A 15,510-nucleotide genomic window follows, 5' to 3' on the forward strand; every position below is an offset into this window, starting at 1 on the left:
GGCATCTTACCTATAGTTTTAAAAAACATGAGGAATATTATTAGCCATCCTTTAACTTTACTATTCCAGAAATGCTTATCTGCTGGTGTGGTACCTTCTGATTGGAAGCGTATTAATATAGCGGTATTTCTTTCTGCCCAAGCGGCTGGCCAACAGGGAGGTCAGCGCGATGCGGGACGCTATCCCGCGTGTGCCCCTGATTCTTAAAGGGGCCACGTTCATTTCTCCTGCACGGGACCTGCCCGTCCCGCCGCCTGCTGCAGCCGTTCGGCCCACGACGCTCCCTTTGCCTCTGCCTGTCGCAGCCACTGCGCTACCTGCTCCAGCTCCGTCCACGGCTATGATCCTGGCCAAGCGGTTTTTCGCCCTCCAGGATCTGTCCTGGCACGGGGGAACCAGCCATCAGAGACTCCCCAGAAGCGGCTGAGCTCTTAGAACAGCTGCAGAGGGAGTTCGCTGCTGTAACCCCAGAGTCTCCACTCCAGCATCTGTCTGTAGCAGAGGAGACTCTGAGGAGCTCCTGTGGAGGAAGGAGCAGGTTTCCCCAGCAGAAGGGGCGGTGTTCCCCGTGGTACCGCCTGCTGCACTGGCCGTGCTGGAACTCTCCAGTACGCCTGAGCTGCCGCCTGCGCTGCCACCTGCGCATCCTGAGCAGCCGCCTCCGCTGCCACCTGCGCAGCCCGAGCAGCCGCCTTCGTCGCCCGCAGCTCCTGCGCAGCCCGAGCAGCCGCCTTTGTCGCCCGCAGCTCCTGCGCAGCCCGAGCAGTCGCCTTCGTTGCCCGCAGCTCCTGCGCAGTCCGAGTAGGCGCTCCCTCTGCCTGCAGCTCCCGAGCAGGCGCTCCCTCTGCCTGCAGCTCCCGCGCCCACGCCTGAGGCGATCGCTCTGTCTGCAGCTCCCGCGCCCACGCCCGAGGCGCTCCCTCTGCCTGCAGCTCCCGTGCCCACGCCCGAGGCGCTCCCTCTGCCTGCAGCTCCCGCGCCCACGCCTGAGGCGATCGCTCTGTCTGCAGCTCCCGCGCCCACGCCCGAGGCGCTCCCTCTGCCTGCAGCTCCCGCGCCCACGCCGGAGGCGCTCCCTCCGCCTCAAGTGACTGTGCCCCCTGGGGCTCTTGTTCCTGGCCCCACTCCTGTCCCTGACCCAGCTCCGGTCCTTCCAGCCCCAGTCCCTGAAGACGTCCCAGAGAGCCCAACCACCGCTCCTCCCTCCGTTGAGGTAGAGGAGCTTGAGTGGGACCCCTCAGGGACTTCCCTGCTGTCTCCTCTGTCCTTGCCCCGGCGAGTCCGACCCCGGCCAAGGGTCCTTATGTCCGTGTCCCATAAGGGGAGAGGACACAGACGCAGGGCTGGGGTCCCTCCCACCCTGCCCCTTGGCTCGCCCTCCCTCGCCTGTTCTGGGGCTTGGTCGGCGCCTGCGGGTCCTGGCCCTCCGGGTCGGCTGTCGCCTGCGGGCTCCCCTGCGGCGGCTCCTCAGTCGCCTAAGGGTCCTCCCGCTCCGGCGCGTCGGAGGACGCATTACCCGCGCTCACCGAAATCGTGACAGATCCCTGGCAGATGAAATTTAACATAGATAAATGTAAGGTAATCCATACAGGGAGCAGAAATATAAAGTACAGATATTTTATGGGTTCCACGGAAATAAAGGTAGCTGATTACGAAAAAGACCTCTGTAGAGATATTACCTGGTACATTGGGCGGAGCTTAATTTTGCTCCGCTTCTGATGTCATAAGCGGGAGGGGGGCGTATCCCTTATTCTGATTGGTCGGGGGCTTATCTCTATATACCATACATGCTTATGCCACGTGCTGCCGATAGGGGGCCATATGGTTTGGGAGATTGTTGTTGAACTTTAATAGAATAAAAATACATTACATGTATTTTATTAATGTGTTTTTTTTAATTACGTTTTAAGGAATAATAAAACATATAGCAGGATGAATGCAAGCTAGCGCATACATGTCCAGCGGGGGTCCGTCCGGCCGTAGCCACGTGATGTTATTAATGTGTTTTCCATCCATCCATTTTCCAAACCGCTTATCCTATTGGGTTGCGGGGGGTCCGGAGCCTATCCCGGAAGCAATGGGCACGAGGCATGGAACAACCCAGGATGGGGGGGCCAGCCCATCTATTATTTATTATATGTTTTTATTTATTATGTTATTAATGTGTTTTCTTTTTTTAATTACGTTTTTAAGGAATAATACAACATATAGCAGGATGAATGCGTCCAGCGGGGTCCGTCCGGCCGTAGCCACGTGTTGTTAGTAGACACAAGCGCCACGGCGTATTTTAAAAGAAGAAAGCACCAAAATGTTTAAAAGAAGAAAAACTTTAGTGTTATTTTAAAAGAAAAGCAGGGTGAATTTAAACAAACATGCCCGAAAGAAGCAGAAGAGCAAAGTTAAACACGCACAAGCGAAACCAATAGACATACAGCCCGTCGTTTTAAAAGAAGAGAGCACTCATTACATTTAACCACCACGTTAAAAGAAAGAGTTTAGTGATATTTACCAGGTTGGAGAAAGCATTTAAGCAGCAAACTTTTAGAAGAAATAGGACGAAACGAGCCCGGAGCTCTGCCACATGCAACTTGCCTGTTTGAGCAACGCGGTTGAAATGAAAGACCGGGGTCCGGCGCTTGGCGCATGCGCACCCACGCCGACGCCCATTTCAAAATGGCGACAACGGCAGAGCGCCTGTTATTTCAAATAACCCCCTATAACCGTAACGTGTTTTAAGTAATGAAGCACTTTTCTGCCAATGTGAATAATAAAGTAAAGCGCTCTGAGCATTTTCGACAGCAATAATCAAGGAATAACGCGGTTAATTCTTGTTTAAACGAGCGCATGTGCTCTCTCTCTGGCTCACTCTCATGTAGCGCATGCGTGTAGATCCACACAGCATTTCCTTCAAAGAGCCAGCTCGTTGCGTCAAGCAGCTGTCAAATGGCGAACAATTGTCAAATTGTTGCCGATCTCATACAGAAAGTGCCCGCAATGAGGTTGATGACACCAGCGATGCACCATCACTGCGACTTAGTGCCGCTAAACACAACATGGGCACCCCGCAAGCCACGGAGGCATCGCAAGCATGGAGCTCTGTGCAGCATATTCTCGCATAAAGAATGTGTCTGTATAAAACTCGAGATAAAGTTTGAACAAAGTGAGATCGACGGGGAATCATTAGGCCAGCCCATTTGTGTCGATAGCAGCCAATAAGATGAGAGAAGGCTGTACTTAACCATGGTGAAAAACGTATTAATACCCATCACGCCTGTGAGCCCGCACTCAAACACGACGAGACACACCTCCCCAGCTAGCAATGGCGTGCAAACAGACAACTTCGACCATCCCGACGTCTCCTGAAGCGACCACGCAGCTGGATCTGTCCCGTCCGCTGCCTCTGATAGACGAGAATACTTTTGGACTGCTGCTGAACAACGTTGACTTGACAACTCACCAGAGCCTTTTGACCTTCAGCAGCTTCAGCAGGCCGCATCATGAGGTCCGTATGGCGACCCGCACCTTTCATCGTCACCCCCTTCAAGCCCAACATTGGCGCAATGGCCGGCATCGATGGTTGAGGCTGCGGCGGTGACCCCGCATGTATTCTTGGGAGCACCACGGGCCCAGTCACCGACGATTGACGAGTTCTGCGAGAGTTTTGAGGCGCTGTCATTGTCTGAAGATGTTGTGGATGGGAGCATCACTGACTCTGCGATGAAAATTATCAAAGGAGCTCTTGCGTGCATTCTGAATCGGGTAATCGAGGAGGACTTGAAGGAGGACTGTGTAGGTTGCTCTGTGATGCATCCTAGCCAGCGTCGGCACACGTGCCTGTACGACCCCGAGCCATTTTACTTCATCAATTTTGAAAAGTTGGTCAAAAAGCTGTATAGACCATGGTTTAAACATATCATCACGAAAGCGGTGTCAGTGTTCAATCCCCACCCCTCGCCCGTGAAAGTACAGGGTGCTGATGAGGCCGTCATGTATGAGCTTAAAGTAGGGACTTGGAAATTTTTCACCAAGGTGTCTTGATTAACTTCACAACTATTTTAATGGAAAGAGATTAAAAAACCATAAAAAATGATACCTCATTTGTCAATATATCTTTAATAGAACCAGAGATATTGAAGATTTAATATGCCTGAAATCGGGTTTTTGTTCTAATGTAATTACAATTAGAACTGCAGAAAAAACTGTGACTACTTAGAACAACTTCGCTCTGCATAGGTGGAGGGCAGCCTGCGCCTCATTCAATAAATGTAAGAAATTGTAAATAGGGTATGGTGCACTTAAACAACCATAACTTACGGAGATATTGAAAAACTAATCAGTGAGACGAATGAGGTTCTAGGAGTGTCAAAACTAAAATTTGACTATAGCACGATAAAAAGCAAAGTGTATATGGTTGGACCACCGCACGTTGCCTTTAAAGCGAAAGGTAACCTTGCATGGATGCTGGGGTTTGTGCCTGATGTATTTCAGAAGATTGGAAACAGACCATCGGCACCGTACCCCGCCGACATAAGCGCCGGTTTTTACACGATTAACGTGTATTCAGACATTGTCGAGCATCAAAGAGTGGGTGACAGCCACGTGCCTCTTTTACGGAGCGTACATATAGTGGGGAAACACAACTCGATGGTCACAATATCTTACGACAGGATTCATTACGTGTCGCTCTGCAAGAATCACATTGATAACATTGTCATCGAGTTAAAGTCTGACCAAGGCGACACCCTTCCGATACGGGAAAACTCTCGTAAAACTGCATTTCAGGCCGGTTAAGCAGTACTACCCAGTACTGCTAGCTGTGACTTTTATCCATTACGTTATGGATAATGACACAAAGTTAGCAATACATTGGGAAAATAGTTAATAATAAGAGTTGTGAAAACTAGGGATGGTAGAGACACCGGCAAGCTGGCATTAACATTTACATATTTTTGGCCTTGTAGGCTAAAGTGGATGCAGAGTCTGTGAATGTGGTAAGTATCCTTTTTTCGTTTAGTTTAGATATTTTTAACAGCTTCACACATAACCCTGCATTGAATATTTATCTAATTTTGTACAGATCAAGTTAGCAACTGAGTGAAGTAGAATAACGTGTTCAGAGTTTACAAAGCAATGTACAAATTGTACAAAACAATGACTGAAACATGCATTGGCTTTGGCCTCATTGGTCGACTTTGTAGCATTTGCCAGATCTAATATATTATAATCATGAAAACTGAAATGCTGGTATTTTTTGTTTTCCTGTATAGATGTAGAGTCCCTGTTATTGTGAAGACCTGATTCAATTCCAGTGGTAAGTTACATAACACAATGTAATGTTAAGGCTAAATTTCTTGGTTTTAAAATGAAAGTATTCTCTCCAATTGTAGGGTTCAAAAAAATCAATGGAGTGGAAGTGCAAGTTGTGTGCTGTCTCCTCAGACACCCGGGCACAGTTATTTCGGCACTACCGTTTAAAGCACAGTCATTACTCACGAGTTAAGCCTTTGCCATGCCTCTATGACTCTTGCATTTGCACATTTCAGTCATTTAATGCACTGAAAATTCATTTGTCACGGATTCACAAAGACACACAGAGAACTCTTGATAGTGAAGGTTCAAAAACAGGATCTTCATTTTTTACCTGTCCCTTGTGTGGCCTCAAAGAGCCCTTCTCAGAATCAAACATGTTCTGCCATTTAAGGAGCCACTTGAAGAACCATGAAAATGTGACATGCCCGTTTAAGAACTGTACCTACCACACAAATGTTTATTCATCATTTAATGCTCACAAAAGTAGGAAGCATTCTGGAAGTTTAGACTTTTGTGATCACATTGTATCAATAGAAAATGACAGTTCCCCAGTCACAAGCACTGCAGACCTTAATGCAGATGATCCAGTTCCTTGTTGGATTGCAGACACTTCAACTTCTGTTCCTGAGGCTGAAAGTGTCAACATCGGAGAGTTAAGAGCCCAGTTACACCATAATTTGTCTTCCCTGTTTCTGAAGATGCAAACTGTTCTTCATGTTTCTGACATGGCATGTCAGGAAATAGTTGATTATCTGTCAGAGATATTTTCCTTATCACAACCTCTTATCAATGATACTACAACAGCATCATGTATCTCCTACTGAAGCTGTCTTGAATGATTTGGTAAATGCTGTTAACGACACAAACATTTTTGTCAGTGCCACAGCTAAAGGTGAGGACTTGTCTTCAAATAAACGAAGAAAAACATATTTTGAAAAAACATTTCCTGTGGTAAAGCCAGTGCAGTACGTGTTGGAGCCTGGGCGCACAGTTGTTTATGTCCCAATACTTCAGATGATCCAGGAAATATTCAAACATACTGACATCCTTGACCGAATAAAGGAAACAACGGCATCACAGGAAGGTCATTATATGAGCCATAAAGATGGCAAGTATTTCCAGGAGAATACTTTGTTGTCATCTTCAGAACTGTCACTGCCATTGATTTTCTACATAGATGATCTAGAAATTGCTAATCCACTTGGGACTTCACGTAAGATCCACAAACTCTGTTCAGTCTATTGGATGTTTGCTGATCTGCCATCTAAATATCGATCTGCACTGCATGTGATTCAGCTTGCTGCCCTATGTAAGGTACCAGACCTTCACAGCTGTGGCTATCAAAGAGCACTTTCTCCTTTGTTGCAAGACCTTCGCTGCCTTGAACATGATGGGGTTTTTATCGAGTCCCTTGGTCAGTCAGTTCGGGGTACTGTTTCAGTGGTTGTGGCTGACAATCTAGCAGCCCATTCCTTAGCAGGCTTTGTGCAGTCTTTCAGAGCTGGATATGTTTGTAGGTTCTGCAAAGCTACACGAGAAGAGATTCAATCTTCTGCTGTTGGAGATGTTGAATTTACCCCAAGGACAAAAGCCAGCCATGATCATGACCTGCAGGATGTTTTACAAGGGGATGGTGTTTTTCCTGTGCCTACTTTTTCCTATGAAGTCGAGCATGTGCTTGAAGAGGGAAATATTGCCTATGACAGATCTGGAAAGACACTGAAATTATCCAGGGCCCAAAAGCACAACATCCTACAGAGCATGGCATCAGTAATCCATGGTTTCAAACCTTACCCAAGTGACAGGGATGTGGGTATGGCAGCAGAGGCTCTTGTTAAAGCTCACCCATGCCTTAAAGAGCCTGGAAGTGAAAATGGATTATATAGATGGAAGATAAGCCTTAAATTCAATATGGGCAATTACCGTACCAAGCTAGCCAGATCTGGATGCCTGGAGGTGTCGGTCAACACAGGCAAAACAAGTAAGAACAATCCTGACAAAGACCCTCCCCACTCCAACATAAAACGAGCAAGACGAGCTGAAGTGAACTTCCTTCCAAACTTTCCAAAGGGACAAAACCAGGGCAGTTTGGAAGAAATGAGATTAGACATTCTACTCGAAGTTGAGAAGAGTGAGAAAAACCTGTTGTTGATAGATAATCTAATGCAGATGACATTTTCCCTTCGTCGCCAAGAGATCGTACAGGAAAACCCATTGTTGAAAGACTTCCTGGTGAAATGGCCAGCACTTCAGATTGAGTCGCAGGTAAAACAAACACTAACAAACTAGTTGTCAGTGAGACTTGAACTATTGGAGTTTGTTGCTGTTTATTAGCATTTGGTATTTGTTGAAATTTGTTGAATGTCTGTGAATTGGCCACTACTTAATCTTTCAAAGATAGCAAAAACTTTTTTGGAGAATAATGCTTAACTTCTATCAAGATGATTGCATTGTATGTTTCTCTAAGGCTGTTTTGATGTCATTTATACATTTTGTGTATTTATGATTTTGTAGGTTTGTACAGAGTTTCATCGCATCACAAACACCAATCTTCGAAACCAGTTCTATGCCAAATTGGACAGGCATACACCACGACTATTTGCCTTGTACAGGCAAAAAGCGTCACATACTGGCAAGGTCTCGGAGGTGCTGCGTGACATCCTCAGGATTTATGATCGTGAGGTGAGTTAAAGCACAAATTAAAAGATGCAGTACCACCAAAAACTGGGGTGGCAGTGCGGTCAGATTTTGTCACAGAACTCTGTTATATGGTGGTTAGTATTAAAGTAACATCTGATAAGTATGAATGGCTGGAATAACTATATATGTTCAGAAGCAAGAACCTGTGTACAGTTTCTTCAAAATTTAATGTTTTAAGTTTGATAGCGGGGCGGCATGGTGGTGCAGTGGCTAGCACTGTTGCCTCACACCTCTGGGACCCGGGTTCGAATCTCCGCCTGGTGTGTGGAGTTTGCATGTTCTCCCCATGTCGTTGTTGGGTTTCCTCCGGGTACTCAGGTTTCCCCCCACAGTCCAAAAACATGCTGAGGCTAATTGGACTTGCTAAATTGCCCGTAGGAATGCATGTGAAAGTGAATGGTGTGTGAGTGTGCCCTGCGATGGGCTGGCCCCCCATCCTGAGTTGTTCCCAGCCTCGTGCCCATTGCTTCCGGGATAGGCTCCGGACCCCCCGCGACCCAGTAGGATAAGCGGTTTGGAAAATGGATGGATGGATGAAGTTTGATAGCAGTATCATGTGTACAAAGTACAATGAAACTCTAACTTGAAATTCTGACTCACCTACTTTCATAGGCAACATCATTTTTCAATACAGTTCCGGTATTTATAAATCTTTGTTATAAAAATCATAGATTCACGTTTACCATCACCCAGATGCAGTTCACTGGGAAAATCACACAGCAAGGCACACTGTCTAACCCTTTGCATCCACCTGTGTTGAGACGTTTGGTTTGTAAGTTATATTTGTATGTCTTTTGTTAATGATTAAGGATCAATTTATATATGTGACATATAAGTGCTAGATATACTGTAATGTTAAAAAGCTTTGATGAAGACTAACAAGTAAAACAGCACTCAACTCTACTTCAATGTCTGAGTCATCTTTTAATCCTTACAGTGGCCAGCACGGCTGTTTAGCTATCTGTCACTTAATGCAAGCTACAAAAGCAGGGGACAGAATAGTAAAATAGGTCATTGTTGAGTCTGACCATAAGCCTCTTTTGTCCTTTTTGAAAAACCCGCTTGTAGCCTAGAGGGTCTAGCGGCAGACGCCTGTAGAATGGAGCTCCACCGGAAGTCACCTCCACAGCAAACATGTGATCTTTAAGGACGTAAAGTGGAGCTCCGGTTAGGGTTAAGGTTAAGGTTATGGTTTATTCGCTGTGTACATCAAAGTTGAGGTCACGTGTTTCCTGTGGAGGTGATGCATTTCCAGTGGAGCTCCACTCTACAGGCGTCTGTAGCTGGACCCTTCTTCTTGGTGCTGCACCTCCTTGCTTCTCTATGGAGAATAGAAATTTTGAACACAAGGGGCTTGGCTGGGGGACATAAGAGGAACAGATGGTATGGACGCAATGAAAGACTGAAGAAGCTCTCAGTATGGTGCATGTCACAAACAATACCTCACCTGAGAGCTGAGACAGGCAGGTTGAAATAGGCGAGGTATAGCTGCAGTTGTTAATGATCAGGCTAGTTGGTGCTGTGTCTGCACATGAGACATAACAGATGCTTTGTCTAGAAAATCCATTATTTACTGGCTTGGTTTGCTAATAAATCTATAACACAGTTGAATTGGTCTGGGTTAAGGTCTTGATATTATATGCTTTCATAGGGTTCAAAATCTCTAGTGGCATCCCTGAGAATAGCATGCCAGTAGTACCTGTTGACTCCTGTTTCAGATTCTTGGAAAGGCTGCACTTCAGCACTTCTGCAGTCATAATCCACAATCTTAAAGCCAGCATGCAGTGTCTGAAAAAGTAATGTCAAAGAATGGGTCGCAATATAGTTCACGTGACTTTCAAAGCTGTGCAGCTGTGTGGGATTTCATGCATGTAACATCCAGTCCCTGTTTTTGTGGAAAAAGTTTAATCAGCAAAAGCCATAAGGCATAATATGAGAAAAAACACCCTTAGCAAATCCTGAGTGAACATAGGTGTACACCTGTTGATGGATTCAAAGCATCTTTGCAGTTACTCATGAGCCAATGCCTATGCTGCATCCTACCCACAACAGACAGTCAGCTATAGCCTCATGTACAGTATTCAGTCAGAAATCAGAACATGCCAGGAGGGATCTGAAACAAATAAAACAGAAATAGTATTGTGACTGCACTGCATAGGCACAGTTTGCACTGGAAAAGGGAGCTACTGTTCACTTCCTGTAAGAAACAGACAAATGAAAGCCTGCAACTGTCCTATAGCTTGTGGATACCCAAAGTCCTTCACCACACATAATAGTCAAACATATGCTACAATGGCCGTTACCCGTTGGACACTAATGAGGATCCACCAAAGACAGACAACCCAGCTCTCCAACCTCCAAACATGTAAGAGATACATGAACATGCGGAGGACTCTAAACAATAAAAACAGCACTCACACTGACATATACCATCCTTCCAAACCACAAGATCTATATCATCATACCAAGAGATAGTCTGTAATACTAATAATAATAAAGATCTGTACTGACTCAGTACAGAGATATATACTGACCTGTACTTAGACACGTGAAGTGTTTTATTAAATATTTTGTTAAATGCTGTTAAGTGAACCTTATAAAGGTTAAAATGCATGGTAATTTCTTATTACAACAGCACAAATGCACACAAAATAAGTATGTAATTATACTATTATGTCAAGAAATTACTGCATATTTTAACCTTTATACCACGCATGTAAAGAGGTGCCAGTTATGTCAATCTCTGGTTATGTAATTTTCTCCTTAACAATGGTGATATTCTAATTGTATTGGCTGTTATGTCATGGCTGGTTAATCCTATAGGCAACCACATGGGGTGCCAATTTCTGAAGGGGCTCCTACTGGGGGGCCAATTTCACTTTGCCTTGGACAGAAGGTGCCGGCAGTAATATTCACCTTGTTTATACTTGTCTTAAATGTTTAAAAGTGGATATTATGGTACAGACAGATGTGCTTTAATGTTCTGGCTTACCAGGGTTGAAGCCCAGAGGCCTCACTAATAAAGGGTCTCATGTAAACTTGTTTAATGAAATTTTCAGTGTTATCATTTGCCAGTGAGAGGCTAGATCAAACTGCTGGCGCTACCCCCTCTTCTTTGGTAGACAAATTCTACTTTTGCTGCTAGGGCTGTCAAGATCATGTCAATATAATTACTACTGTATTATACGGCACATGTGCAATAATCAACAGGGCTTCAGATGACAGGAGAAACATTTGTCTGCATGCTGGCTTTACGGTAGTTTACAGACATTTATTTATGGTTACAATTTGGTAAGCAGATAAGTAGTGTGCCTAAAATATTAATTAGATATGTTGTATTATATGTTAAGTTGTGGGTAAGAAACTGAAGTAATAGGTCTTCAATTTAGATTTAAAGACTGAGACCAATTCGCCATACAGAACATAGGCTGGCACACCCTTCTACAATACAGTAGCCCTGTAGCATAAAGTTAAATTCTGTTAGGGAGGTGGGTGCCTGCCTTTAAGTGCCTTTTATGTAAATAGGACGACTTTGAAATCAGTCCTGAACCTAACAGGAAGCCAGTTCAAACAATTGACAATTCGAGCTGCTGCATTTTGTATATGCTGCAAGGTGTTTAATGTGCAACGTGTGCTCCCAGATAACAGAGCATTACAGTAGTGTAACCTACTGTATACAAGGGCATGTATCAATTTCTCAGTGTTTTGAATAATAAGGAATCGTTCTAGTTTGGAAATGTTACGTAGCTGTGGAAAGCATAGCTTTGATACTGCATAAGTGATGATGATTGGCTAAGGTAGAGTAAAATTTCATGGTAAGCCAACCAGAAGCTGAGGTGGGCGGGTGTTTATACAAACACTCACGCACGCAAAGGAGAGACAGCAATGACGAGTTCAAAAGTACTGTTTTTACAGTGGAAATGCATACATTTCTTTTCCCTTGTTGAAATTAAAGGCAAGAATGTATATGTTACATGCACATTATGTCCTGGAACTAAGTCTTTATCCACATCGGTAATGAGCAGTTCAAATCTGATGAAGCACCTCTCGTCATCTAACGCTTCATCAAAACTAGTAGCCAAGAAGATGGATGTTGATAGCAGCCCAAACCCAGGTGCGGCTAACGTGAGCTCCGCTAACAAAGAAGGAGACGAAGCCATGCCATTAATGCAGCCTAAGCTTGATTTTTTGATTTAGTATTTGTTATATCTTGTGTCCTCTAGATGTCCCCATGGCCTAGATAAAGATAGATGATGGAATTCCGGAAATGAGGTTGTAAGAGATGGGGTCGAGAGAGAGAGAAAATAAAGTAAGAAGAGAGAAGACGGGACTGTGTGTTCATGTTTGACTTCTTAAACAGTACAATTGGCGACAAGGATTAAGACCCAAGCCTTTCAATTTTGGTACATACCCCTGTTCCTTTTCTACTCTGTGTGGGTGAGCCTGCTGTTCCCTTTGAAATGTGGAGGAAAATCTTTGAGAACTACTTACTTGTTATAAATGCAACTGGTGATAATTGGCCAGATACTGGTCTCCGTGCCACACTACTGCATTGTTTGGGCATGGAATGGCAACGTATTTTCTATATATTACCGAATGGAGGTACGACTTATGTGGCAGCTTGGAGGGTGCTGGAAAATCACTTTGTGCCTAAAGTTAATGTGGTGGCTAGCCGACATGCATTTCGTCAATGCGCACAGCGACCAGAGGAATCCATGAGTCAGTACATAGCGGCGGTACGCAAGCTAACAGTGAACTGTAATTTTGGTGCTAATAAAGGTGAGATGCTGAGAGATCAATTGCTGGAGCGAGTCAATGAACAGGCAGTGAAAAAGGAACTACTGATGAAAATGGATTAGTTTAGACGAAGCAGTAGAATTAGCCACGCAGGTGGAATCGGCCCTAAAAACTGCTACTTTGCTTGTGGGCCTGGCAGCTCTGATACAAACCATAACCGCTAAACTCAGCCGTGATGAGCGAGGGAAGTCACACCAGCAGCAGTACTAGTCAGTCGGCTAAAACAGGACCGAATCAACGCAAACTACACCGTTAAGCTGTGTGAAAGGTTTTGTTCATCAAGTACAGGTAGAGGAGACAGTGAGGCCAGTACGACAAAAATTGCGACACCTGCCTCTCTGTGTATGGGACGAAGTATCTCTTGAACTTCAGCGGTTGTTACAATCTGGAGTCATTGAAAGAATAGATGCTTCCCCGTGGATTTCCCCCATGGTTGTCACAACCAAAAAGGGTGGAGGAATTAGAATGTGTGTCGATTTACGGGAGCTTAACAAAAGCGTAATCATGCATTGCCACCCTCTGCCTGACATAGAAGACCTGCTTACAAAGCTCAGTGGTTCGACAGTGTTTTCACAGATTGATCTGAGGTCAGCATATCACCAGCTGCCACTTCGTGAAGTCAGCATACACCTTACTGCATTCATAACGCATGATGGCCTGTTCAGATATACCCAGTTACCCTTTGGTCTGGCGTCGGCACCATCTTGCTTTCAGAAAATAATGCAGACTGTACTTAAGGACTTTCCAGGAGTTCGCAACTACTTGGACGATGTCATAGTGCATGGTGCATCACAAACCGATCATGATAAGCACCTTAAAGAAGTTTTACAACGTTTCACTGAATTCGGACTTCATCTTAATCTGGGAAATGTGCGCTTTCAACCAGGAAAGTAACACATACCTCAGACATGTAATTTCCAAAGATGGACTGCGACCTACACAGTCATATCCCTGCTATTGCAGAGGCCCAGCACCTCCAGTCATGCCCGCTTTGCCTTCCTTTTTGAGTCTTACTTCATGGTTCAGTAAGTTTCTTCCACACTATGCTACAGTTGTGGAGCCTTTGAGAAATATTCTCCGTGTTGGAGCCCAGGTCAAAGTTACCTGGACTGATGAAGTTCAGGACAGTTTCCTAAAACTGAAAGTTATGCTCGCGAATAGCCCAGCTCTCTCGATTTTTGACACAAATTTATTTACCTTTGTAAGTACAGATGCTTCAGATTACGGACTAGGAGGAGTTTTAACTCAGCTGCTTCCTGATAATGGTGAGAGAATTGTGGTATTTGCTTCTGACACCAGCTGAGAGGAAGTATTCCACAGTAGAAGAAGAGGCGTTGGCATGCATATGGGCAGTGGAAAAGTGGAGAACGTTCTTGTGGGGGCAGCGATTTACTCTCAGAATGGATCACCAGACGCTTACGACACTACTGGCCACCAAGGGCATGAACTGAGCTGGTATGAGAACTGCCCGCTGGTCCACGAGGCTTATGTGCTTTCAGTATCATGTGACATACCAGGCTGGCATTAAGAATCAGCCGACTGCCTATCACATATTCCGCTGCGCTCTCTAGACTATGAGCATGTCGAAGAACCTGACCTTGTGGTGGAAATATCTCCCCTGCATACTGCAGTGCCACTGGCAGAGTTCATGATGAAATGTGAGTCGTGTACCCAACTGTCACAGCTGTGGGACAGATTGCAAACCGGTTCACCACAAGCAAGAAAAGATGTTTCTGTGGATATGGTTCCGTACTTCATGGTGAATAATGAACTTGTGGTGGAAGCCCCCCTTGTCTTCCGTGGGTCGCGTCTGATTGTGCCAGTTTCATTTCGTACGAGGGTTATTCACCTCTCACATGAAGGACATCAGGGTATCGTGCGCACCAAATGAGGCTACGGAAACAGTATTAGTGGCCCGGCATGGATTGTCTAGTGAGTTCAATTCTGTCCTCTTGTGTTGAATGTCAAAGCAGTGACAAGGCTGCAAAAATATACACACCCTCAATACAACCCGTGGACTTTCCGAATGGACCATTTGAACACATTGCTCTCGACATTGTGGGACCATTTGACTGCGGCCCCCCCTGACTGCCGGTTTGCAATCACAGTGATTGATTATTTTAGTAAATGGCCAGAAGTAGCAGCTAATGTGACTATGGAGATTGTACTGTCATTTCTGCGGTGCATTTTTGCAAGAGAAGGAGATCCATGTACAGTGTCTACAGACAATGGTCCGCAGTTTATGTCCACTGCATTTGTAGATTTTCTCATAGAAAGAGGAATCTCTTTCTAGCGTCTAACACCTCCAGGCAAACAGCACTGTAGAAAGGTGGAACAAAGTTTTGAAGCAGTGTATTCAATGAAGAAAACCAACTGCCCTGGAAAACTGCTGTAATTACGATGCTCCAAAGTTACCGAGCTATGGCTCATGCCACTACAAACGTGTCACCTTTTTAAACTGCTTCGAGGCCGGCTAATGCGTACAAAATTAGATGTCTTACCTATTCTGAGGAAAGAGGAGCAGAGGGGAGCACTGCCAACAGAAAAGCAAGCACTACACCGACTACAAACTTAATGCAAGGACCACAACATAAACCCTGGAGAGGTTAGAGTCTTAAAGCCTTTTCGAGTAAGGAAGGGAAAGTCCCAGTTCACTGATCCACTGCTGGTACAAACACAGATTGGGCCAAGCACTTTCGTGTT

General features: G+C 45.1%; 1 protein-coding gene and 1 long non-coding RNA gene across 2 annotated transcripts in view; one reads left to right on the plus strand and one right to left on the minus strand.

Annotated features, from left to right (window-relative positions):
* The first annotated feature begins 4,842 nt into the window (after positions 1–4,842).
* Positions 4,843–6,939, plus strand: LOC125722389 (uncharacterized). Its single transcript, XR_007386348.1, has 3 exons — positions 4,843–4,991; positions 5,268–5,311; positions 6,828–6,939. It is a non-coding gene; the product is annotated as an uncharacterized LOC125722389 (long non-coding RNA).
* Positions 6,940–9,716: 2,777 nt separating this feature from the next.
* The window catches only part of LOC125722368 (uncharacterized), a 38,536-nt gene continuing 32,742 nt past the window's right edge, over positions 9,717–15,510 (minus strand). Inside the window, exon 5 of the transcript XR_007386340.1 lies at positions 9,717–9,798. The gene's annotated coding sequence lies outside the window, so the exon portion shown is untranslated. The remainder of the gene's footprint in view (positions 9,799–15,510) is intronic.

The sequence above is a fragment of the Brienomyrus brachyistius genome, unplaced genomic scaffold, assembly GCF_023856365.1.
Source record: "Brienomyrus brachyistius isolate T26 unplaced genomic scaffold, BBRACH_0.4 scaffold38, whole genome shotgun sequence".
Lineage (NCBI taxonomy): Eukaryota > Metazoa > Chordata > Actinopteri > Osteoglossiformes > Mormyridae > Brienomyrus > Brienomyrus brachyistius.